The sequence below is a fragment of the Aptenodytes patagonicus genome, chromosome 1 (assembly GCF_965638725.1).
Source record: "Aptenodytes patagonicus chromosome 1, bAptPat1.pri.cur, whole genome shotgun sequence".
NCBI lineage: Eukaryota > Metazoa > Chordata > Aves > Sphenisciformes > Spheniscidae > Aptenodytes > Aptenodytes patagonicus.
Genome location: NC_134949.1, coordinates 161,341,283 through 161,368,148, shown reverse-complemented (window position 1 = coordinate 161,368,148; position 26,866 = coordinate 161,341,283). Strand labels below are relative to the sequence as shown.

The 26,866-nt window shown below is 42.4% G+C and overlaps 1 long non-coding RNA gene across 1 annotated transcript in view; it reads right to left on the bottom strand.

The window, feature by feature from the left end:
• Positions 1 to 225: 225 nt before the first annotated feature.
• The window catches only part of LOC143155963 (uncharacterized), a 52,869-nt gene continuing 26,228 nt past the window's right edge, over positions 226 to 26,866 (bottom strand). Inside the window, exon 3 of the long non-coding RNA XR_012994525.1 lies at positions 226 to 354. This is a non-coding gene — a long non-coding RNA (uncharacterized LOC143155963). The remainder of the gene's footprint in view (positions 355 to 26,866) is intronic.

Below are 26,866 nucleotides of genomic sequence, written 5' to 3'. Positions count from 1 at the left end.
AAAAGAAGAGATAAGTCAATATTAACATTTCTGCAATCATGAGTTTTCCTACAGAATAATGAATAAAGCATAAATCAGCAAATGATATTTAAAAAAATCATATCCAGATTTTTACTCGATTAAAAAATGTACAAATAAAATGCCTCCTCACGGACTTCAGGTTACTCGCTCAAACTTTAATTTCATATTTCAAGCCATGTACATATGCCCATTCTGAATCTGATTCATGAAAGAAGCAGTGGGTTTTCATGTCTTCATGAAAGAAGGACACTGCATTAGTTGTCTTCTTCTGAATCTCATTCCTCTGAGCGCAATGGAGTTGATATTCTGGCACTTTCTAAGGGTGGCAGAAATCTGCAGATGAAATATAAAGACCAAAAATGTAAATTAGGAGCACTTTGGGAGTATGCGAGTATATAATTATTTAGCGGCTGAAATAAATAACACAAATGTATAAGCTATTTATCTTTCTGCTACCTAGTAGCCTGAATTTTGTTGTAAAATTGAAATTTGAGACAGAAAATTGGATAAATATGGATGTGAATCTTTGTTTAAAAGGAATGACTAGATTTGTGGAGGGGAGTGTCATTTTGGAAGAAACAGGAAACATTTTATAACATTTTATCTGATTTCCAGAGGTCTGTTTGAAAACAGTTTCCTTTCGTATGTTATATATTTTAATAGAAGGCCTCAGGAGCAAAGAGAATATGTTTATTTACTTCTCACTTTTAAAAATAACTTTAAAGTAACAATTGAAAGAGCTATTCAAATTCAACTATTGTAGAGTAGTGAGTAAACATATCATCAGATATGGGTTTCAAGATGCATTTTCCCTATTTTTATACCTAGGAAGTAAAAAAAGACCAATTCTCCCCTCACACAACTTCTTTGTTGAAAATAAGTATGAATAATTATTTTGTATGCAAGTAGTCATTCTTTCAGTCATTCTGCTGAGAAGTAGAGGTTTTCAATAGGCGTGCTTTGCTGGCTGTAGCGATAGCAAAGCTATTGTTCTGTTAAAACAGGAAACAAAAATTATCACTATTCAATAAAGTTTTAAACAGGATCACTAATGACAAAGAATATCGAATAGCCATTAAATTTCTGAAAATGAAAACCATCTGTCCATTACCCTTTCACTGAATCTAGCTCAACGTGTCATTTTAAAGTGTTCTGTCAAGCTACATCAGTCACTTCGCGTTACCCTACTCCCACAACAAATAGAGACACGGCAGGCACTGCCTGGAATTCTGCCTCCCCCGGCTCAGACTTTCTACAGCTTTTTCAATGACCAACTTTCCATCAACATTTTTAGTTCATGCTAAATTAGAGGCCTGATCCTGCAAATCTTATGAATACGTTTCAATTCTAAGGGCTTTAATAAATTCCTACTCTGCCATGTCCCAGGCAAACGCCCATCGACTTCCCAGGAGGCTTGCCTGACTGACAACTGATTAAGCATGGAGTAAAAGCTTCAGGGTTTAGTCCACTATTTTCAATGTGACTAATAAGAACCATTTACCTGAATAAGGGAAGGAAATACGCGACATCAGGTCATGGTTCTGCAGCCATTTGTCACCAGACCTACAGCTTACAGCTTTGGAAAACTCCAGTGACAAGAGAATCCACTTCTTTAAAATAGTCTCACATCATTCTAGTTGTAAGTTTCAGTTTTCATCTTAAAATCAGTCCTATTTTTAAAAATGTTAAGGAAGATGCACATTTTTCTGTATTCTTTTCAGAAGAAAAGGGGCTACTGTGTCAAAAGGCCTGAAATGTCTTGCAAGGCAAAAGGGAAACAAACTCCAATTAAAAATGTCTTGATAGAAAGGTCTAGTTGCTATGCAAGAAATATTCTTGCTGCAATATTTTAGTAATTCTGCAATATTTCCCTGCTTTAAGCAGAGAAAGAAGTATTCTCCTTGCTTGTGTACAGCAAGTTTCCTTGCTTCTGATGGGTTTTGAATGGAGAAATGAATAAAGGAAAACAAAACTTTTTAAAATGTGTGTGTATTAAAATGAAGATTGATTTGATTACAGTTATAAGTCTCATACAAGTCATATAAGTCAGCTTTTCCATATGAAATTTAAAAAAAAAAAAAATGTTTTTTGGCAAAGTTGTTCCAGGTTTTTGGCTAGTAAAGTCACAGGTTTCTGCTATACTTTTCCTGGGAAGAGAAACCCTGCAATGAATATAAAAGATAGATATGCCAAATGTTATTTATTTGTCCAGAGTTTGTAATTTTAGGTTAGATAGCAGTGAGAACAGAATTATTTTAAGAGAATATATGAGTAACTGCTCTTAAATTGAATGCCAGGTTGTTCTGTCAACTTTAACTATCTCTAATGATATTAATAAAAACTCATGTTGCTGCATTTTTCACTGCCAATTTAAGCACCGTTGACTAGCGTTGATTAGCCCAGAACACATTGGATCATTTTTCGTTGGCATAATTTAGAAACCTTCAAGACTTAGAAAGTCTAAATTTTTCCTCTGTGAATTATTTTAGACTAGGAAGTACTTGAAAGTTCTAATAACAGCTCCAGATAAGAAGCCAGTGCGGTCTTTCCAGTAAAAAAGAAAAAACTGTAAGCTTGAACAGCGTCTCTGACAATCTATGTATATTGGAAACTGTTTTCCATACGTCACACTTACAGAGGGAACTGGAGGAATTTAAGGATGATTAAAATGTGTTCGAAGCAGTGGTTGGTACACATTATAATGTCAGTTATCTGAAAAAAAAAATGCTAACAGTTTACAGGAAAAACCTTCCTGTTCTAGGGTTGGAGGCACTGAACCGTCTCTCTCTCCTGTTGTCATTTTTCTCTTTTCATTGTTTTGCTGGTATATTTCAAGTCCTTGAATAAAAATTAGTTACTTCTGTTATTGCTTTTTGCCAAGTGTAGCGATCTGCTAGTTCAAATACTATGAATTTAATAAAAATAATGTTAGACAATGGAACCTAATGATGGATATTTTAGACATAGGGTTTTTTCATTCTTTTCCCTCTCCTTTTTGTATGCAGTAGTATTAATCCCTATTTTCAATATAAATCAAAGCATTATCACGTTATGACCTCAAAAAATAGTTAACCTGGATAAAGACTAGGAAAGCAGTACTGTGCATTTGGAAGACTCAGTCAGCACAGTGCAACAAAGTAACGAGAATTACCTTCAGTCATAGACCAGCAGGCAGTAGAATTTGAGAAGCCACCAAAAAAAAACCTTGCAAACTCTTTATTTAGTGCCTTTTAAGTATCTGACCATTACAACCATTTGTTGAAAATACTTTTTTATTCATGAAGTACGCAGAGGATATATCTTTATAACAGAGTGTAGCTCAGTAGTGAGAATGTGAGATTTTTTAGTCTCCCCTTCACATCTTCTAATTTCTGGTAGGCTCACCTATTTGACAAGAAACAACTGTCTTTTGCACAAAATGGAGAAAAAATGTCCAGAAGTGGATTTTCAAACGGCAAAAATCCATTATGGTAATTCAGTCTGACCATCCACATAAAACAGATTGGATCATCCATAATTATCTTAATCATAACTTCTATTGAACTATAGGATATATTGCTCAAAAAAGTTGTCTGTGGCCAATTTGAGAACAAGCAGTGATGGAGAAGCAACTGTATCCACAGGCAAGTTGTGCTCATGATTGATTATCCACACTGTTACAACCCACATATTAACCTTTATTCGAATTTGCGTAATTTCAGCTTCTAAATACAAATCTCAAGACATTATACACGGTCGCAATACCACCTTTGATTTCCAGTCTAGACACTTCAGATTGCAGCTGGTCAGACTATTCATTCTGAACAGTGATCAGGTATGCCTGCTTTACTGTTTATAGGTGAGCACAGATCATGATTTTTATGGATTTGCAGTAATTGCTTAACAAATAAGAACCCTGGACTTATTTGTGCTGGATGTTATTGTGCAAATGTGGGTCTCGGAGTGTTTTTCCTCACGTCACTATTCAGCTGCAGCATCCCCATGTCTCGCTGTGTGATTGGTCACATCATTAGCTATTTTAACAAAGATGTGACATGCATAAATGCTGTAATTCCTGCCTCAACCAGCTTATGAATGAGTCTCCGATGGGAATGTAACTGTGGGGCTTGACAAAACAATAGACCAGAGGAAACACCAGTAAGATACGGGACACAACAGGATGGGTTATTTCTGTAGGTAAATTAAAAGGAATATGCAGAACACAAGGCTGTTTCAGGATTTTACATACTGATAGGTAAGTTTTGCAAGAATAAAAACTAGGGGGCTTGGTTAGCATAGAGAAAACACTATGGTTTGGGGAGTGTGGAAGAAAGAATAGAAATAGGTTTCAAACCAGCCAAAAAGAGACAGTATGAAAGCTGACATCCTCAGTGTGGACTGTGCAAGGGTGAGATGAAAAGAGACTGTCCATAAAAATCACCACACAATATACAGCAAAGAAAGCTATGTATACAGATTGCCTACCGACAGTGCCTATATCTCACAGTTAGAGAGGCCCACAGAGGGAGTGTGAAGTGGCTACATTCCTAATTTAGGCATCCTCGATAATCCCATAATTACACAAGATGAATTCAGAACCTTGTGCCTTTTAATAATGCAGGGCTAGCCGCAATTTCACCCTGCAGGCAGAGAGACACAGAAGTGTAAAGATCAGTTAAGACCTCGGCACACAACGTCCCCTTCGGCTGTACTCAGAGGCTGATCCTTCCCCCTAGGTTTTGTCCCACACTATGGGCAGATCGCGCTGCCTTTTGAGGCTGAAACACACTAAATGTGTCATTGGGACAGGGAGTTTGCTACTATGTCAGCATTGTCCTTATGTTACACCGCCTCTCTTTGCCGCTCCTGTCTGTGCTGGGTGATGTATCTGAGGTTCTTTGAAAGCCACTGGCGTTCACACTTGCTCTTTTTCTTATCTCAGAATATCCACAAACTTAACTCACGCAACCAAGCGGTACACAGTGTCCAGGTGAGAACGGCCTGAGTGCGGCTTTCCATTGTTTGCTTAGAAATACTGCCTTCACGCATGAATTTCCATCTCTGTTCTAATGAAAGCACTTCTCCATGTGAATTAAAATTGATTGCATGAATATTCGTAGGCAAAGAAAAAACATTAGTCTATGCATAACAGGATTGCACATACTTGTTTGCAAATAGATTTTCCTAAGTATTAACCCAGTTCCTCTCGAGAAGCTAAAATCATCACTCTTCTTTTCCCTCTTCCATAATAAAAATCTGCTAATCTTACATTCCCTGTATGTATTTCCACTGATGCGTCCCCCTTCACTATAGTCATCACTGCGTTATGCCATGCCATACTGCCAGCATGGCAGGCATAAAATTGTTCTTATGCTCATGTTTCATACAGGAAACTGATGTTAAATGACTTGTCCAAGGATGTTCTGAATGTCTGGAGCAGAACAAGGAATTAAACTCAACTCTCTCACTTCCCCTGTCAGTGACATCTCCACCAATTTTTTTATTGTATCTAGTATCTGAGAAGACCTCAGCTTTCTCCCCGCCACTTTATTCTGCCAAGGGAAATTACATAAAGTGCATTTTTAGCTTGCTATCCTACCAAAGCTAAAGTTATCAAACTCTACAGTTTTCTGCTGAGCAGTCTTTTTCCAGAGCCAGCAAGCCAGAGCTATTTTACTGGGCAGTACGAGAAACAAGTGTGCAGATATTGTGGTGTGCATAGGAAATACCAGAAGATGCTGTATGTAGTGCAAGGGAGGCAAGTGGTCCTGAGATTCAAGTGCAGGAAGTGGTATAGAAACAGCTAGAGGTAATTAAACCGAGAGAAGGGGATGTAGCACTGCGCTGACAGCGCAGCCTTTGTATAGGAAACTAAAACATTAGTTGACTATAAGCAGGAATCACTGGAAATTAGGCATCATCCCTTGTGGTGTACACAGAACTATTTGTTAAAAAGTGAGGTGCTTGCACACTTTTCTGAAACACTGATTGACTGGGGGTGCTGATCTAGTGCTGATGCATTACTTCTATGCAGAGGAAAGAAAGCTAATGATACATATTCTAAACGCAAATAAATGTGTTGGGGTTTTTTTGTTGGGTTTTTTTTCTATCTTTCCCCAGAGTCACTGCTGCTCAGGTAAGGAAGAGTTTGCTCTTAACCTGTAATTCACGGCATTTTTCTTTGCTTTTCCAGACCACTGGAGTATAGCAAGGTCTGATAGCTATCGCTAACTTCTCTCTGACATCTTACTCATCTTCCCTGTGACTGAGAGAAGGAGATGGTGTTCTCCAATACCCACAGCTTGTTCACACTATAGAAGCAGATTAGGGCAAAAAGTCAGAAATACGTTTCTCAGTTACTTTAAGAGCAGGTTTGAAGCCACGTGTACGCAAGGCAATAGTGGTAACCTGTATTGTCAATAATGACACACTCAGAACCATACAAAAGAACTGTTTTAATGTCACAACATAACTGTGTGTAAAAAGTTGCAATGTCATATTACACTATTTTTGAATGCATTTTTTTCATAAAATTGCAGAAACAGAATTCACCATTGTAAATAAATTAGTCACTGAATCCCTGGTTCCTTTATAATAAACCCATCAAATATCCCAAGAAGCTTTCTTGCCTCAAACGGAGTGCTCCTTAGGATCTCTGACAAGTGACAGGAATCTACAGATTGATACCTGACAGCTTTTATTCGCAGCAGAATCCATTTTTCCCATGAGCAGTTCCAGATAGCAGTTCCAGGAATGGTTTGTAGGACAGAAACATCTTACACAAATGGCAGTGCTTAATCCAAAGGAGTAAAATAGCAGGATTTTCTTTTGTTTTTCCTCACCTACAAATTCTTCAAATTATGAAGAGTCATTTAAATTGAGCCAAAAGAAGAAGGGATCGATATTATTTCAGGTTTCAGGAAAATACTTTGGAATTTTATAAATGCAAAATCTAAACCATATACAAAACTTGCCTCCCTTAGCTCTTACCTCCTTTGATCATTGCCTGATTTATTTTTAACTTGATGGGCTTAATAGTACATAGATTGTTTATACAAGCTAATATGAATTCAGCTACATGGGCTTCAATGAACAGATGGTTTTTACTCTGCAATGTTGATGAGAATGCTCATCAATAAATGGATAGATTTATTCCTGAAAAGTGCATTCTGGCATTTGTTTTATTAAAAATAATTAAAGCAAGACATTTCTTTTAATATTGGGGGGGGGGGGGGGTTGTTTGTTTGTTTGTTTGTTTGTGTGGTTTAGATTCCATATAAAAGTCTGGTTCTCTTTCTCTTGTACTAAATGAAACTGTTTCAAATGTGCCTGTCACGCGATGACAGACTATTGCAATATGCTTCTAATGAAGGAGCTAAATACATTAAATAGCTTTCTGACAGGTTTTTTTTTTTGGTTGGTTGGACAGGTATTTGTTATTGTTTCTCATTTTTTTACCAATTCAGTTCAAATTGTCAAGTAAAACAGAAACAAACAAACAAACAAACAAACAAACCCTGAACCTATGAAATAATAATCCCATGTGAAAAAAATACATAATGTAGGGGAAAAGAAAAGACAAACAGTGATTTTAAAGATAATTTTACGAGAGGTCACCTCGACATTTCTTCTTTACTCGACTGAAATAGTCTGTTTAGAATGTATTATGGAAAATGCCTGACCTGTGAACTAAACCAAACATGCTGTAAAAATAGTGGGATCTTTATTAGTGTAAATTAGCAAGCCGGAATATTTTGTTGCACGGGGGTCAGTTGGAAACCCTGTAATCTAATTACTCTTCAGTTTCATTTATGTGCACAGACATTTGCTCCTGTAACAGGGAAGACTGTTTCTTTTGGCAGCAGCCACGATGTGGAAGCCTCCAGTATTTGCAGGCTGATAATAGGACTAATGTGCTGGCGTCCTGACAGAGGGCACAGGAGGGCATGCTATTAGATAAGTGTTTCTGCTACATTACCCAGACAGCATTGCCCTTCACAGAATGTTCCAGCCATTGTGCAGTTTAATATCACATAGCTATAGAATGCTAATGCCAACATAATTATGTATTTTGGCTTCCTTTTTGGCAATAGTCTGTACTTAAGTAAAATTTAGTACCATCTTATATGCTCCTACAGCTGGATAATTAAAGGGCATTTCAGTTTTCAGAACAGGGAACTAATGATACGAAGATCAGTGGCTATTTAAAGAGTTATTTGCTGTGCTTAGAGAGTCCTGACAATTAGGTCTGTTTTCAGGCGCAAAGTATATTTGGTAACAAAAGGATGACAGTTCGGTGCAATCTAGCCAAATTTGTTTCTCCCAGGTTAATGTGTGTGTCACATAGGCTTCCTTGCATTTTTCCTCAGCAAAGAAAACTCTTGCTTTTAAGTAGAATTTGCAGGTGCATAGCTTTAGTTTGAATGTGTGACAAACATTATGTGATAGAGCTCCAGGAAACTCAGAATTAAGACTGCATTTTCACAAAATGACACAGACCGGTAGTGAAGGAACAACGAGACGCTCGCTCCTGTCCCAAAGGAATATGATGTTCTCGCTGATCAATTTAAGGAAGTCTCTGTGCAGCACAGGATATCTTAAAATGAGATAAATCTGCAAAGAAGGTGAAAGTATTAACTTGATTTATGGACCGGCTTTCTGACTTGTCCTCATAAGCACCCAGCTAGAAAGTTACTTTCAATTCTTGTCTATTGGTGAATATCAGCATAGAGATGTCCATAGAGCACAGCTGGGAACTGTGGGTATATTAACGCGCTCTGAGCAAAACGTGGTCACTAGAAACTAACTCAATCCTGATCGCTAACTTGGCCATGAGTGTGTAAATGAAAGCCTAGGTCGGATTCTTGTGTCGAACTAAGCGGTAACTCAAGGAGCAGGACTTCACCCACCATGCACTTACAACGGTTTTAAGATTAATTTAAAAACATTAAATTACCATGAGTTTAGCAGCACATGGCGCTTCTGCATGAGAACTGCTGCCTTCCGAAAGAGGAACAGAGGCCATATGTGTTTTGAGTCTGCTTTTCCCCGCACGACGGCAAGGGCGAGATGTGTCGGCATCGTATTGCTTGCGAGCATGTGGCATCCACGGCTGCTCTCAGCGCTGAGGAGGAGCTGCCTGGCAGCTCCCCTCAAGCCTCGCTCCTGAGCCTTGTGAGCTTCCTGGGGAGCCTCTCCGTAGCCTTAGAAGGTTCCCTGGCTTCAAATGAGCTAAGTAAGCTCTGGATGACAGCCCGTCACACAAAGCAGCTGCTCCTTCCCGCTCCCCTCGGAGCCTGGCTCCCGACCCCAAATTCCTGCGGCATGCCGACCCCGCGGTGTTTACATGGAGGGAGGGCCGGGAGCGCGGGGGCCAGGGCACAGCCATGCCCCGCTCTGCCTCCTTGCCACTATCGGCAGTGAGAGGGGTGGCTCAGAGCGGGCTGCGAGCAGGACAGGTTTTGCCACAAAATCGTTTGCCTGATTACAAAAGAAGTCATTATGCTCCGCTTCTCAGTGGCTCGGTATCTATTTAGAATATAAATAGATAACATATTCCCCCCCTCCAGCCCCCAAACTGGATCTATAGCATACGGAGGTTCAAGTGACAAAGCATTCCACGCAGCAGGGTTTGTATATCCTGCATTTGGATCCTTGTATTCACAGCTATATTCCGCATGGAGGCCTGGTTGCAACGGATCTTAAAGTAGCTCTTTCTCATGCAGAACTATTAGAATTAGCATGTTATAGCTGGTGTCCTCAGCTGTTCAGTCCTCCGGAGAAGTGTCTAAAATGATTGCACTTCTGCCTTCTTCTTTCTTATGCTGTATGACCTTTGATACACGGCTTTTCAGAAACAGTAAGGTATAACTCAGCAAATAAGGTGTACCTAACCAAAAATTCTTTAATTCTGATACCTAAAGGCTATCAGTGCTATGCATCTTGTTTGGCACTGATAGATGGAGTGAAATTATGTGGTCAGCTCTAAGAATCAACAATAAAGCATTTTATACTTATATATTTATAACAGGAAGCCATGCTCACGAATTCCCCTTGAAAGGGGGAAATCAGTGAGTGATTTACCCATTCTATGATGGGTAAGAATTACTAGGAAAGCACAGCATAAATGGAAACAAAGTCACCAGCAGGTAAACTCTAATGAAATACTGTTTCTGAATATTGTTATATCAACGATCAATTTGCATCACGCTTAATAGCAGTCATCATTAAAAATGGAAATGTGTCAATTATTGTATATATCCATTTACTCACCTATGCTTCTGAGGACATTAAAAAATGAAGGATAATTAATTAGGGACCACATAGTATCTACTTTTTAAAGTTTCATCTTGTGATTTTCAAAAGAAGCCACACTCCCATGCATCTGTGGCCTGAAGGGTGAAAGGAGCTCCGTACAGTGACAAGAGTTGCTTCGGTCCCAGCAACCACAGGAGGGTCTCCTGTTTCCTTCCAACACCTCTCCCACTCCTGTTCTTCCCTGCTCCTCTCCCCCAGTAAATCTGGTAGCACGTCCAACGCTTTGAGCAGATGGGTAGTAAATACAGAGCTGGAGATTATGTCTGACAATTAAAATAAAAGTGTCTGACTCGACATTATGAGTTACAGTATCTAAAGACCTCATATTGCGCTTCTATTTTAAATGCCTACATTTTCTAAGTGTGAACATTTTTTCCTGACTAACCTTTTAAGAAAGTGCAGTGTTTAGAGATACCTATGTTTCGGAGTGCCAGACTTGATACCATATAAGGGTCTGTTTTACGGACGGAGCCAAGAGCTTTCCCTCTCAAGGCAGGCCCCTCGCAGCAGCCCCGGGGTGAGCACCAGCTCCCCGGTCCCCAACCAGCATTCCAGCCCCCGGCTCACACTTTACGTGCTCCAGCAACTGGGTGCACACAAGTGTTAGGCAGTACACCTGCAAAACCAGTTGGTCCCTATAAATTTTACAAGTGCAAATTCTAACACTTGCTTGCCCTGCTGCTGCTGCACTGCCAGCGAGGAGGTTCGAGTGTAAAAATTTGCTGTAGCAGGTTTATGAGTGAATGCTCAACCCAGTGCCAAAAATTCTGCTGTAATGCCATTATTAGAGCTCCACGCCTCGCGCCATTCTACACCGATGCTAATAGTGCTCATGCTGAATAGGTCTTAAGCAAGACAGGCTTGTAAGCTTTTTTCCAGATCTCATGAGGTAGAAGGTATCACCACTGACAGAGATTTTGTATTTGTTTTGTGTTTACTGAAAACAAGAAGTCTGTTGATGTTGGCAGAAATCAATAAGATTTATCCCCAAAACCAATGAAATGTGACACACTTAACTCCCAAAAACTCTTGGCAGTATTTCATAATGAGGTATGTCACCACATTTTAGGTTTCCGAGCTGTTCTGTCTTGTTTCCTTTACTGACTTCATATTGTTCTAATGCTATTTGCAGATGACAACGTTAGATAAATTTAAAGGCCATATGACTTTAAAGTTACATGATGTAGTTTTCCTGGCCTGATAGCCATAAACAGAACTGAGAACAGGAATAAACCTTTTATGAAAGTAGAATTCATACCTGCCAACCAGCTAAAACTGGGAGCAGTTTGTTCCCAGATGTATTTTTTTAATTGGATACAGTTTGAGCAGATGCCTGTAAAGATCCATTACATAGTAGCTACTTCGAAGGACCCTGTGAGGTATTGGAGTGCTGCTACAAACAGAAATTTAAAGGGCTAAAGTCACACTTTTAACAGACAAAATGGCTGTAAAAGGCATAAATACATTTCTCCATACCATTCTTTCATTTTTTTAAGTGAAAGTGAAATGCAGAACAAGGACTATAATAAATATCAGCAATATTCAATTTCCTCTTCTGCCAAATGCTGAGCCACTGAAAGCATCTGTGAAAAGTTCAGCATCAGATAGCTTCCTCCACTAGAAATGTCTTTGCACTTCCTTTTCTGCCGTATCAATACTATTTCATCATTCCATCTACAACAGTAGCAGCTAACCCCCATTGCCTTCTTCCAGCCTCTGTAAGTTTCTTTGCCCTCTTCAGCCGCCTTATTCTTAGCTCTCTTTCTCTCTGGTTGGACCTTGGTAACTTCTCATTGAGAAGTTCAGCATAGACCTGCTGTCACTGCTTTCCTCCTCTTCAACTCTTTTTCTAGCTCTCCTGTTGCTCTGCATGCTCTGGTGTCCTGACTTCTCCTTGCTGTTCACAGTTCTTGCCTCAGTTTTCTGCTTTTTACCTCCTAACAGGGTTCAGGCCAACCTGCCTCCTGCCTTCTACCTGCTTTCCAGTTGTTCTTACCAGTGCCCTCAACGATATCTCAGTGTCTCAAGAAGTCTCCAGCTGAAGGAATCACCTGCGTATTCAAACACCTTACTGCTTTCAGCAGCTGTTTCGTCATAGCCTTCTCCTTGACTTCTGGACCCCCATGCTATCTTCTCCTGATTCTCCTCTTTACTCATTTGAAATGTTGTTGCTTCCCTCCCACCTCCTCTAGGTACTCCATAGAGCTTATACTATGAACTATCATTTAAATTTAGTCTGTTGGCTATTGTTCCTTACCTAATTGTAAAGATGTTTAATTCATATTCCGCCCCCATAGTAGAACATCCCCAACATGGTTATCTCATTTGCAAACCTGATTATATTTTTAAAAAAATGTATTTTGTTTCAGAACTGCAAAACATATCACACAGGTAAACACTCTAACATACTACCTATATAGTATGTTTACCATTGCGCTCTCAGAAGAAATCAGAAATGTTCTGCTGCCTGTCATAGGTACTATAATATTAAAGAGCAAACAACAAAGGGTATTCACCTTATCTCAAATGGCAGAGGTGTGTTATTTGTAATCTATTCCTGCTCTCTCCTCAAAACTCCCTCCTCTGCTGATGATACAGGTTTTAAACCCTTGTATGAAAAAAGTTTTGCAGACCCTTCTCTTGATGGCTTTTGCACATTTGGATTGCATGTTTGGCCCAATCTTACCACATCAGAATTAGGACACAGTCAGGCACTGTCTCAGCTGGGAGGCAGAAACCAATAGCTGAGAGCTGATAAGAAGCAGCTTCTTAAAACTACCTCCTACCTGCTCCTGAACCTGTAAGCACTATTCCTCTGTTTCATTTTGAAGTCTAACAGCTCTAAAGAGCCAATTATTTAAGCTAATCTGTTTGCCTTTGCACTGGATCAGAAGGGACAGAAGGAAAGGCTCACATCCAGACTTAGCAATCCCGTGCTCCATGGGGGTGGATAAGTGCCGTCGGGAATGTGCCACCATTCCCGGCCAGCCCTCGCCCGCAAGTTTTCATCTCCATGGGCACGCAGGAGCAGGCTGGAGAAGGCTGGTGTGCAGATCTGGCTTTGGTGCAGTTGGGAGTTAGGATGTGGCCAGAGCACACACCCCGGCTCAGAAACAGGGAAATGCTCTCAGATCTGGTAATGCAGGTGTAACTGCAGCCGTGAAATTGTCTCAGCTGAGGTGCAGGGACTCTTGGCAACCCCAGGATTTCAGCTGTTATTTTCCACCTCTCCCTCCAATTTTATTTCGCCAGTTGAGAGGGTTCCAGCTATGCTGCACCATGGAGAGGGTTCCCCCTTGGTCAGGCTGGCCGGCTCCCATCTGATCGCCAAGCTGCCATACGAAGAGTTAAGAGAATAAATGGTCAGAAGGGTAGGATACACACTGAAGGTCATCCTGGATATACCTAACTACCTAAGCACCCAGGGAATGACAGGGCCACTTGATGACCATCAGTTATTACAATATTTAAAGAAGGTCAGAGAAGCCATGGAATATCTGCTTCACTGACTGAAACACATGTTAACAGTCTGAAACCCAATATTATGAGAGGGCAGTCAGGACGTGTGTGACTTTCACAGTTGAACCCTGCCAAAGTGAGCCAGACAGCAGTTTAAATACAACGAGGAGAAAAGAGAAATTCAAACATAATCTTCTTCTGGGAAACAATAGGCTTGTGCAAGTGACCTTGTAGAACATTTTTGTATCACAGGGAGTAAGATTTGATGTCATAAAACCAATCAGAAAAGGGAAAAGGGGAAAGGGACTAAGTTTTGCCTGGGGTAAACAGTTACTACCAAAGCTGTGCCAGTTTATACTATGACTTTGGTCAAGGTTTCTCACGATCAAAAAAACCCAGCACCAAAACTTGGGCTGAAAAAGAACCACCCGCAACAGGGAGTCTCATACATCGATAAAAAGCTGGTCTACAGAGCACTCAGATTTATTCTGTAGGGAGCAACCTTTGCCGGCCGGGGCACGGCTTGCACGACCTAAAACGCCTTTTCCACCTCTTTCGGTGGTGCACGGTTATTTCGGCCGCCTCGTTCCTTTTCTCCTCTGCCGGGTAGTAGTATTAGCGGCGGATCTGCCAGGGGAAACCAGGGCGCTCAGGCAGCTGTAGAAATCGACGGGTGCATTCAGAGCACGTGAGCGAGCACCCCGCAGCCCGGGCTCGGAGCAGGCTGGCAGGAGGGGTTCGGGGAAGGCCCTCGGCTCCCGCGGCGGCGGCGGCGGCGGCGCTGGAGGCTGCAGCTCCCGGCCCGCCGGGCCGGGGGCGGTTCTAGAGCCGCGTGTGCGCTTGTTTACTACGGATTGCGGGCTGCCGCCCTGTTTTGTCGCCTTGCCGCTTTGCTCCCATTCATTATTTCCCCTGTTTGTTTATTCTGCAGCGTTTATGGGTATGCCTCTGGGGATCTGAGGAAGCGCATTAAGGACTCGTCTATCTTATCGCGGGAGACAAGCTTTATACTCCAGAGGCTATCTCCGTCAGGGCCCCGGAGCCGGCAGGAGGCTCTGGGAGAGGCACCGCACGATTGCAGGCAGCGCTGGAAACAGTTCGCTTTAACTCTTTCCTCGCGGAAGGCTTCTCGGCCAGAGAGGAAAGAGCAGCCCCCCGCCCCCGATCCTGTCACTGGCTGAAGTAGTCTTGGACAAAGTAGGCAGGCCTGCTTTAGAGGCAGGCCGTTCAGGGCCACTGCCAAAGGCACAATCTTAAAAAGTAGCGGAGGAGGGCTTCAGCGGAGGATGAGAGGAGCCGGTGCTTCAGACCCTGCCGCCACCCCAAGGCTCTTCCCAGCTTTGAAAGGAGACAGTTTTTCATGCACTGATTGCTGGTACAAAGCCGAAGGGAATGAAACCTGCAAACCTCCCTCGGCCCAATGCCGCTCCCCAGCCGAGAATAAAATCAAGGCTGGACCTTTTCCTGTTGTAAATCTGCTTATCTCCCTTCAAGCACCTGACTTGCACTTAAGAGAAGCGTATATATGGGCTAGCGTGCAGACTGCACCATCTCATCCTTATACGCCGCTTTTATCAGGATATGCAAGATCATGTGAGCAGTTTAGACACACACGCAAACATACAGCAATGCAATTACAAGCTAGAGTGTGCAACGCAAACAGATTGTTTTTGTGATTTTAAAATGTGCAATTTTATTTGTGATATATTTATTTTTATATATATATATAATATGCTGAACTTTTATGCTATTATATGCTGAACTTTTCACATTACAATATGTAATATTTATTTATTTATTTATTAAAATTGTGATTTTAAAATGTGCAATGCCACCAGCAGAACTGGCAGAAGGCAAGTATCTGTTTTAGCTGTTGGCTCTTTTCTGAAGTACCAATAGCACAGCAGTCACCCAGCTGAAGCAATGGAAAGAAGTGTGTGATTCACCTCACTGCATTTCTCATGTGTCACAGATTCTTCCCTATCTGAAAACACAGGGGCCAAAGTATCCCAGGAATCCTTCTGCAGGGGCTGTCCTTGCATAACAAAAGTACCTCTGTTTCGACTGTGAAATAAGCTCCCTGCTTTTACCTGTGGATTTCCTTTGAACATTCCGGGCCTGAAAACTACTGAATTCTCTGCAAAAGCTTGCAATGGTTTCAAAGGCACAAAAGAAAAAGATCCTTCAAAAATAGCCTAACCTACCAGCTGTTAAAAAAAAAAAAGGCTGAGATGTCAGGAGAGACATGTTTCCACGAAAAGAGTTCACCTCTTAGTGTATAATTTGCACAAAGCTAAAACGGCTTGCTTGTTTACAAACTTATTTTATTTGACAACACAAATTACAAGGAACAGAAAGCCCATTGCAGAAATCAGCAGTGTCGTGTAATGATAGTGTGATCAAGACCCCCACAGCTCTAACATTAGTGCAGGGAGCACACTCCTCTACGTGCAGAATTCTCCACTCCCCAGGTCCTGCTTGGAACAAGAGCCCTGAAGATGTTTTGGTTTGTTTTGTTTTGTTCTTAAATTGTATTTTTAGACAGCATAAAATGTGGCATAATAAGGGAAGCTTACTCCAGTTTCAGCTGTGCTGAAGGACATGCCGATTCCCAAGCTGAGTGAACAGACACTCTTTACTATTAAAAGAGATCAAGAAGATTGCTGATTTGCAGCCCTTTCCCACTGCAACCTTAAGCAAACAGAGTTTAATTAGATCAATAATGATCAAAGTTACTTTGGGCAGAGAGGACTTTCAGTTCCTTTAATGGTGATGAATCCACTGCCTCAGAAAGGAAAAACAAAAACAAAACAGAAAAGAGAAAGTCAGGGGATTTTTGCCAGCCCTAATAATTTAAAATAGTTTTGTTGTTCTCCTTAGTTCAAAACGCTGGGTACCGTCACAATAGCTCTTTGATATCGGACACTGATATTGATCTGGGTGCATCTGTCTCGCTCAGCAGCTGATAATGACAGCACACGTGATTTCCTGTTATTGAAGCCCCACAGACATTTCTGGAGCCAGAGCTTGGCAGCTCCAGGGATCCTTTCCCATCAGCAGCCCAGTGTCCAATGCTCTCATTGCCTTTCAGCCGATGTAAGGAGGATACGCTGCAGCCCCGCTGAGTTGTAAACAAGTTGTTTACCTCCTTCTCAGTGTAATCTGTCCCTGCTTCTATCCACTCCTGTGGCATCAACAGAGCATTAAAACACCCCGAGCTCATAGGCTGATGTGCAGAAAACAACCCAAGGAGCCTTTCCAGTCTCTTGCTTTCTAGGGCGCGGGAGGTTATTTATACCTGTTGTTTCCAGTCAGCCAAAGCAGCCCTGCTTTTGCATGTGGTTAGCTTTGAAGAAAACTAGTTTTTGACGTTCATCCTGCTGGTGTGAAAATGTAAGCAGTGTGGGCCTAATGCTGCTCTTCCTGCAAAGCTCCATTTGGGTCAGGCAAAAAGCAACACTGTCTTTTTCACATGCTGTTTACATTTGAATAGAAAAAGTGCAAGGTGTGCGTGATTTATAGATCCCCAAATGCCAGGGGAGCACCCATCAATACCGCAGCAGAAGGCTGGGTTGAGGGGTAAAACCCCTACAGATTTTAACCAGCATGCAAAAGGCGGGGAACCTGAAAACATTGGGAAAGTCTTGAGCCTGTCCCCTCCGTACTCCTGACCGGGACTTTGGAACAACTGCACAAGACACTGACCCAGAAACAACTTCCCTGGGGTTTAGTGCAGCAGGGGCAGTGAATAGGAGTGACAGGGCTCCCCTTATGAATGCACTGACTTTGTACCCGAGGTGCAGAGCAGCTCTCAAGCCCCCTCAGAGAGCATGATCCTGCTCCTGTTGAAATCGAGGGCAAACCTCCAAGCAGATTTGGGGATTTTAAGAAGTGATGGGTATTCACGCAGCACAGATTTGAAGCTGGCTGTAGTTCACAATTCTCTGTGCCCATGCATCTGAGACAGCACAGTACCCACACAGGGGGACGCTTTCCCTGTCAGCCTTCCATCTGCAGAGAACAGAGGATCAGTAACAGGCAACCGTTTTTGGAGATGCTCTTTACTAGTGATTTTGATTTACTTTTGCAAACTTGTTCTGGGAAATAATCGCTCTTAATATAAGAATACCTTTCCCTGTGTTTTACACTACCTGCTTGTTCAGTTTCATGAAAAACTTGAAATGCTGTAGAATAAAACCCAAGCAGTTACTTTTAGCGCTCATGCTTGAAAATAGAAACCTGGTTTTGATAAATATGAGCTTCTGTCACCCTCAGGCACAATAGTGTCAAGAGTTTTTGATATTCAAATTGAACCGGAGCTGTTGTAAGATCATGACAGTGTATTTAGCGGAATAACCTGAACAGGGTGATAATCCAGGCAACCTCATTTAGGCATTGCCTCATCTCAGGCAGGTGCCCCTGGGAGAGGGTGGATGTTGGAAGGGAGGGCGAGGAAGCATCTAATCTGCCTGAACAGAATTGTCCAGATTCTCCAGTCTGTCAGAAGGGAGAGGTGGAAAGCAGCAGAGAGAGTGCTGGTATCCCTTGCCTTGGCACTTCCCTGGTACTACCTGTGCAGGCAACTTGGGGAGCTCAAGAGGGTGGTCCAGCCCGTTGTTAGGCATCTGCCTCTTCTGTTGACCAACAGCTTGTACTGGATGAATATTATTTTTACCTCTTTTCTTTAAGCTCGGCCACTGTTTTGGCAGGTATACAACTGAAAAGGAAAAATATTGAAGGCCTTTTCCCAATGGCTAGGGAACTTGGCTGTGAGTAAGAATAGATTTAAAACCTTGTCTCCACTTCTTTTTGTCCCGTGTTCAAGTAATATGTGCAAAAGGTAGTACCTCCTGATGATTTCAGTCACCTGGAAGGCTCCTCGAGGAAAAACGGGTACATAGATGACTAAATCTGTCCCACAACAGACATGCCACTGACAGGACAGGACTCAGCTGCCCAAAACAGGCAAATTAAGGTAGATGCTGGTGAAAAGAGGCACTCACAGGGCTAGATCAGCCCTGGAAAGGAATGGACTGGACTACTGCCTGGGCATTAGATGCATTTTAGACAGCATAGAAAAGGTTTGACTAGAAGATGAGAAACTGTGCAAACCTCATGAAGTTCAACAAGGCCAAGTGTAAGGTCCTGCACCTGGGTTAGGGTTATCCTAAACATGGATACAAGCTGGGTGATGAATGGATTGAGAGCAGCCCTGCCGAGAAGGAATTGGGGGTACTGGTGGATGAAAAACTGAGTATGAGCCAGCAATGTGCGCTCACAGCCCAGAAGGCCAGTCGTATCCTGGGCTGCATCAAAAGCATGGCCAGCAGGTCGAGGGAGGGGATTCTCCCCCTCTACTCCGCTCTGGTGAGACCCCACCTGGAGTACTGCGTCCAGCTGTGTGACCCCCAGCATAAGAAAGACATGGACCTGCTTGAGCGGGTCCAGAGGAGGGCCACGAAGATGATCAGGGGGCTGGAGCACCTCCCCTATGAGGAAAGGCTGAGAGAGTTGGGCTTGTTCAGCCTAGAGAAGAGAAGGCTCCAGGGAGACCTTATAGCAGCCTATCAGTACTTAAAGGGGGCCTACAGGAAAGATGGGGAGAGACTCTTTATCAGGGAGTGTAGTGATAGGACAAGGGGCAACAGTTTTAAACTGAAAGAGGGTAGATTTAGATTAGATATAAGGAAGAAATGTTTTATGATGAGAGTGGTGAGACACTGGAACAGGTTGCCTAGGGAAGTTGTGGATGCCCCATCACCAGAAAGTGTTCAAGGTCAGGCTGGACGGGGCTTTGAGGAGCCTGATGTAGTGAAAGATGTCCCTGCCCATGGCAGGGGAGTTGCTCTAGATGATCTTTAAAGGCCTTTTCCAACCCAAACCATTCTACAATTCTACGATTCTATGAAACAGAATTTCCCACTTTTTTTTCCATACGTTCATTCAAAGCCTGCTCATTATAATTGGCATTGAAGCATTGAGGTCTACTTCAAACTCAATTGATTCCCTACTGTATGGCCTGAATTACACAGTTAACTTCTGTGTCTTACCTGGCCCATATAAGAAGAAGTTATTATCTCCCTCTGATTGCAGTTTATATAATAGACTGATCTACGAGTGACAATGTGATGTATTTAGTTCTTTTAAAAGAACTAAATGTGGCTGGCAAACTGTTTTCACATTGCCTTTTTCCTGTTTTCATTATGATCATATACTCATGAAAATATCACAGAAAACAGTGTGAGGCTAAAGGTAGAAAAGTACAGACAGTAATAACATTTCAGAAAGTTCAGAGTCATATGATTCCTAAATGTATTCTGCAGCTAGCTTCTAGATAGTAAATCATTATTTAGTCAGACTGTGAATAGTGAAAAAAAAATGTTTCCCCCTTTGTTGTAAATAATAACCTACGTTCTTTTACTCCATGCTAAGTCTGCTTCTTTAAAAGAAAGGAAACACATCCAGCTCTTAAGTTTTGTTTTTCATTGTGGTTTGTAGTGATATAGTTAGGAGAGGTACATAATAAATTAATGATAGGAAATTGCAGAATAGGTCAAGGTCACTTTGTGAATAAATTGGAGGTCTAGGAGTTGTACATTTCGTGCTATCTGGCTTATACCACTTGATTGATTTTTCACTTGGAGGAAAAAAGAGAGAGAAGGTCTTTAATAGATTTTTTTATCCTCAGTCTATTCTAAATCCGCCTTTGTTCTGATCTTCCTGATGTTCCCACACTTTCATGGCAATAGCAAAGTCCTGCTAAACTGCAGTGCTGTCGTAACACAATGACTCAAAAACCAATGGCCATTATTAATCTCATAAAAAAATATTTGCCAGAAAAATTGGAGAAACTTGTAGCCCACGCAGCCAAGAGGGAACGGACAGGGAAATCTTTAACCTTTCATCTGACTGAGAAGGAGAAGCCCAGTATCACCTGCTTTCTCCACCTTTCAGTATCCTTACAAAGAGAATTGCAGTGCAGTGTAAAAGTTTAATTACCACTGCCACAGGTAAAGCTTAGCAATAATGCTATATAGTGAACTGTTTTAGATACAATTGAAAAACAATTCACAGCGAGGTCAAGGTAGAAACAGGTCCCTGTGAGTCGGTTACAGTTTCTGAAGGGAATGACAGCGACGCTGTCACTGACTGTTGCTGGATAGGAGTAAACCTTTATACCTCTGCAGCAGTCTGTGACTCTTGGAGGGGACAGCTAGCATCAGGAAGCTGATGCAAAATTAATGCCAGCGAGGATGCTTGGTTACATGGGAAAGAGAAGAGACCGTCTGATGAAAATCACTAGGCAGGTTCCTCAAGGATCCAACCATTAAAGGATTAATTGCTTTATATTTAAATAATAGATTTATTTGAAAATATTTTTGGTAGTAAATGGTTGGCAAGGAGGGTGTTAGTTATGGTCATTTGTCTGAAAGGATGGTGTCAAACCCTGGTCTATCCATATGCCGATGTTAAATAACTTCTTTACCTAGCTCATGTAAACAAACAAAGGGCTTTATTGCTCTACAGGAAACTAATGACAACAGTTGAATGGAAAGCTACTTTTTCATAGATTGGAAAACTTTTTTCTATTATTTTTACCTCTTTTAGAAAAATTGAAGTAAAGTACATAGATAGTCTGTCCTGACTTTAGGAAGCTTTCATGCATTAGCTTTTCATTTTTATTTCTGCCTGTTTTCTATAATGTAAGCTTAATTTCTCTAACTGTTCTTAAATACTTTTGTTCAAGCTTGTTGAAGAGTATAATTGAATGCTTCTTGAGCTGAAGGGAAGGGCAGCATATGAGACTACTTTCTAACACTATTAGCAGCGTGCCAGAATGATCATAGTGCTAAGAGCTAAAAAAACCTGTGCTCCAGTACTGGAGTTCTGGAAATAGTTGAGCGTAGGAGATAGCACCAGCTCCTCAGCTATCCCATTGTCACAACGCAGGATGAAGGCTGAAGGAAGGGGACTGGACATGAGCTGGGTCACACAGTAGTCCAGCAGTGTCAGTGCTAGCTGCCACTGCTGCCAATGTTCCTCCTAGAAGAGGGGAATAGGAGTTACCTGGCAGCAGCCCCACTCTTACTTGCAATACATGGTATCAAGAAAGGAACAAGAACATGTGCATGGCCCGACAGGCAAAGTTTGTCTGTCCCAGACTCTCTGGGAAGGAAGTTCATCCAGGTAAGAGGCTGGGTTGCAATCCTTTCTGCAGTGTGCATTTTGGTATGATACATTGCTTTGAGTGAAAGCCAGGATTTCCACCTCCTGTCAGGCACGTAAATTCCTATTATGTTTCCAGTGAATCTTTGTTCACTTTCTTTGACCCAGTGGCTCTTTGTCTATGTCTATACTGCTACATAAAAGGTGCCTAATGTAGATTTACCTTTTGAGTAGTTTGCTCTTGCCACCAGCTACCTTGGAGTAGACTTCCCAGACCCCCACAGTATCCCTGATTCAGCCACTTCCCAACTTTTCCAACGATGATTCTCATCAGAATATGGTCTTTGTTAGATAATGGTGAAATATGGCAGTCTAGCAATCTGCTTCAGTAGAAAGGAACCCATTCCCTTCTCCCAAACACAACCTCTCAGGTGGAGAAGGAGGTTTAACACACATCACTCCCGGGTGGGTTTTGTAGCCCTCCACAGCAGAGTAGCATTTCTGTGAGAAATAGCTGTCAGAGGTACTAAGCACGGAAAGATGGCTCAGAGCTGTCCAGTGGTCAGAGGTGCCTCAGGCCCAGAAATCAGACTTAATAACCGCTCGTAGAGTGGCGCTTCTTGGTAGCTGGGTCCCACCTCAGATGGTACTGAGACTGGAGATCAAGAAAAGGAACCAAATGAGAATATATAGCTGGTGAGGTCTGGCAATGATAATAAAGCAGTATTTAAATAGTAGACTGTGATGATAATGAAACCATGCTGGTTTGGGAAAATCTGAGACTTAAAGGTAATGGTTTATATAAAGCAGATAAGTAGCTACTAAGTACATTTAAACAATACAGGTCACAATTCCTGAATGTTAATGTGAAACAGTGAGTGTATTCAGTTCATATGAAATATGTTGTCAAATTCACAGACAATCATTTAGGTGATTCAGAATCATTAAAAATAGTGTCAATACTTCTGTAAAAGAATTTCATATTAAAATAGGAGGAGTTTGTATTTCTCATTCACTGGGTTTACACGCTTCCTTAACAAGATCAGCAAATACTACAAGAAAAATCTTGTAAATCTGACTAAGACAAAAGAATTATAAATTAAAGATCAGAGAAGAATTATTTTATTGGCATTTATTGCTTTATTCACATTAAGTAATCAATAAATGCAGGAACACATGGCATATGAAGTTGACAGAATTCTTAGTACTTTGTCTAACATTGGCTATTATTTGAAAAAAATTAATTTGAAATGGCTTAGAAGTTCTGTCATATGGATTTTAGATATGTTGAGATGTTCTAAGTGCAGGTTAAACTAGTAATAAATGACTAATATATCAAGAGAGAATGAAGTGTCCTTTGGGTAGTTTCTGGATTAGTGGGAGGTGAGGCAGTCAACAGGTGGGTGGTGAGGGAACATTCATATATATTTAGTTGATATCACACAGGGGACAAAGCCTGACGGGAGCCTTGAAGCTTAGCCTGCAAAGCTTGACAATGGAGGTGTGCCATTGTTCAGGTTTGTTGATGATTTGACTTTGGTGAATTCAGACTTCAGGGAGAGAACACAAAAACTGTCATACCTGAGGACAGATTTACCTAGGACACCACCAGTCCACCAGCAGGGACCAATAGCAGATGCTTAAGAGCATTCATAGCTGGTTTCACTTTATCTCACAATTTTCTCCTCCCATCCAGCAACTTCAAAATACCACAGAGGCGACACAACAGAGAACCTGGCCAGTGAAGGAGAGCCATACAGTACCATCCAGAGACATCTGCATAGTTTCCAAAAGCTGTGCAGATATATTAGCAGACTACTATCTTTAAGCTAAGCAGACTGTCCCTCAGTTTCACTGGTGATGCTTGAAGGATCTCCGTATAGCACTCCATTGCATGATCCAAACTGTGACTACAGTAGGGTAATACAGGATCATGCTAATTGGTTAATTGGGGTTTTATAGGCTATGCTGACTTCCTCGGATAAAATAGAAACAAACATTTCCAATCCCTAGAGCCAAATACAAACTTAGACTTAATAACTGAACATCTTTGGCTAATGGCTCGCCATCCTGCACAATACTATTATTTCAATGTCTTTACTAGTGAGGAAACAACTGTCTGTCCCCTTCTGCAGACAAGTTTTCTCCTACACAAAATGCCTCCAAAGATGTTTATTCTTGCTCTAAACCTTGTCCTCAAGACTGCTTATGCATTTTGCATTATACAACCCGCTGCTAAAATGTATATATTATGTCAGGCTCTATCAAGCAAATGTCTTGAGATCTAACTATGCATCTTCCAGCTTGCTCTGTCCCTTTCTCAGGGGCGTGATGGACACCCCCTCAGTAGCAGTGGTGGAGCATTTTTGTATCTAAGCTTTGTTCACTGCTTCATGGTTAGGGCACCTGCATAAGAAACTAAAGGCATAAAATTCCCTTCTTTCTGTCCAAATCCTCTGACCATGCAGCTATAAGAGACAGGCACAACCAGGTAAACTCCTCAATGAGAGCATCTGCTGTTCTTTCTGCCAAAGCCACTGCACGTGGCATAGTTACTACGATTTGGGCCTCTCTGGTGATATAGGCAGGGGTTTGTGAACTCCAACCGGGCTTGGGCAGGATCTGGGCAAAAGATACTCCATTCAGCTGAGCTAATACCTTGGGGTAGTCACAACAGCCAAACTTCAGACACAGCTGCTGGCAAAAATAGCAGGTGCAGGTGCTAAGGTAGCAGTCTGCATAAGTCTCTTAGCCCTGAGAGAGTAAATTCTGACTCATCAACAGCTTACATCTATACCGTTAAATGCATCTGCCCCAGCAAGTGATCATACCTCCAAAACAAGGGCTGCAGAGAGGCATGTATTCCCATTAGTGCAAGCGTGTCCTTTTGTAGAGCAGATTGCTGCTTTCTCGCTGCCTAGTGTTTGCCCTGGGTTGTCTCCTGTGCACTCTTGCTCCTAACACCCAGTGGTAGGAGCCTGAGGAAAACACAAACCCAGCATGGACTTTATTTGTGAGGGAACTAAGTTGGATCTCTCCAAGACAGAGACCACAGTGGTACTGACATTTATGCAGTGTGATGGTCAAGCACCAGGGGATGAACTGAACAGCTAAATTATCTGATAACATAGACACAACCTCACTTTAGGACTTTTTTTTTTCCTGTGTTATGTCAGGGCCATAAGTTTTAGTATTTAAAAGCCAGATATCCTCAATGCTTACTGTAGCCTTTTCTGGATTAAATTTTATTGGGGTTATCCAAAGGTGATATGTTACCTATATGCCTTCTAGTTTCTCTCTTCAGCTGGGAAGGGGCAAAGTACTCAAGATTACTTTGAGAGCAACATTGTCTCAACCACTTTTTTTTGGCTGATAAACAGAATGACTGCAAAAACTTCACAGAGAAAAAATGTCTTTGATATCAAATTGATTTTAAGACTGATGTAACTACAGCTCGCCAAGCTGCTCTCCATCATCTATCAGCAGTCCTGGTTAACGGGGGAGGTCCCACACGACTGGAGGCTTGCCAATGTGACGCCCATCTACAAGAAGGGCCAGAAGGAGGATCCGGGGAACTACAGGCCTGTCAGCCTGACCTCGGTGCTGGGAAAGATTATGGAGTGGTTCATCTTGAGGGCGCTCACAAGGCACGTGCGGGACAACCAGGGCATCAGGCCCAGCCAGCACGGGTTCATGAGAGGCAGGTCCTGCTTGACCAACCTCATCTCCTTCTATGACCAGGTGACGCGCCTAGTGGATGAGGGAAAGGCTGTGGATGTGGTCTACCTGGACTTCAGCAAGGCCTTTGACACCGTCTCCCACAGCATTCTCCTAGAGAAGCCGGCGGCTCACGGCTTAGACAGGTGTACTCTGCGCTGGGTCAAAAACTGGCTGGATGGCCGGGCCCAGAGAGTTGTGGTGAATGGAGTTCAATCCAGTTGGCGGCCGGTCACGAGCGGTGTTCCCCAGGGCTCAGTACTGGGGCCAGTCTTGTTAGAATCATAGAATCATTGAGGTTGGAAAAGACCTCTAAGATCATCGAGTCCAACCGTCAACCCAACACCACCATGACCACTAAACCATGTCCCTAAGCGCCTCATCTACACGTCTTTTAAATACCTCCAGGGATGGGGACTCCACCACTTCCCTGGGCAGCCTGTTCCAATGTTTCACCACTCTTTCAGTAAAGAAATTTTTCAGTAAGGAAATTTTTCCTTACATCCAATCCACATCGAGGGTAGGAAGGCTCTGCAGAGGGACCTGGACAGGCTGGATCGATGGGCCCAGGCCAACTGTATGAGGTTCAACAAGGCCAAGTGCCGGGTCCTGCACTTCGGCCACAACAACCCCATGCAACGCTTGGGGAAGAGTGGCTGGAAAGCTGCCTGTCAGAAAAGGACCTGGGGGTGCTGGTCGACAGCCGGCTGAACATGAGCCGGCAGTGTGCCCAGGCGGCCAAGAAGGCCAATGGCATCCTGGCCTGTATCAGAAATCGTGTGGCCAGCAGGAGTAGGGAAGTGATCGTGCCCCTGTACTCGGCACTGGTGAGGCCGCACCTCGAATATTGTGTTCAGTTTTGGGCCCCTCACTACAAGAAGGACGTCGAGGTGCTGGAGCGTGTCCAGAGAAGGTCAACGAAGCTGGTGAAGGGTCTGGAGAACAAGTCTTATGAGGAGGGGCTGAGGGACCTGGGGTTGTTTAGCCTGGAGAAAAGGAGGCTGAGGGGAAACCTCATCGCTCTCTACAACTACCTGAAAGGAGGTTGTAGCGAGGTGGGTGTCGGTCTCTTCTCCCAAGTAACTAGTGATAGGACGAGAGGAAATGGCCTCAAGTTGCGCCAGGGGAGGTTTAGATTGGACATGAGGAAAAATGTCTTTACTGCAAGAGTGGTTAAACATTGGAAGAGGCTGCCCAGGGAGGTGGT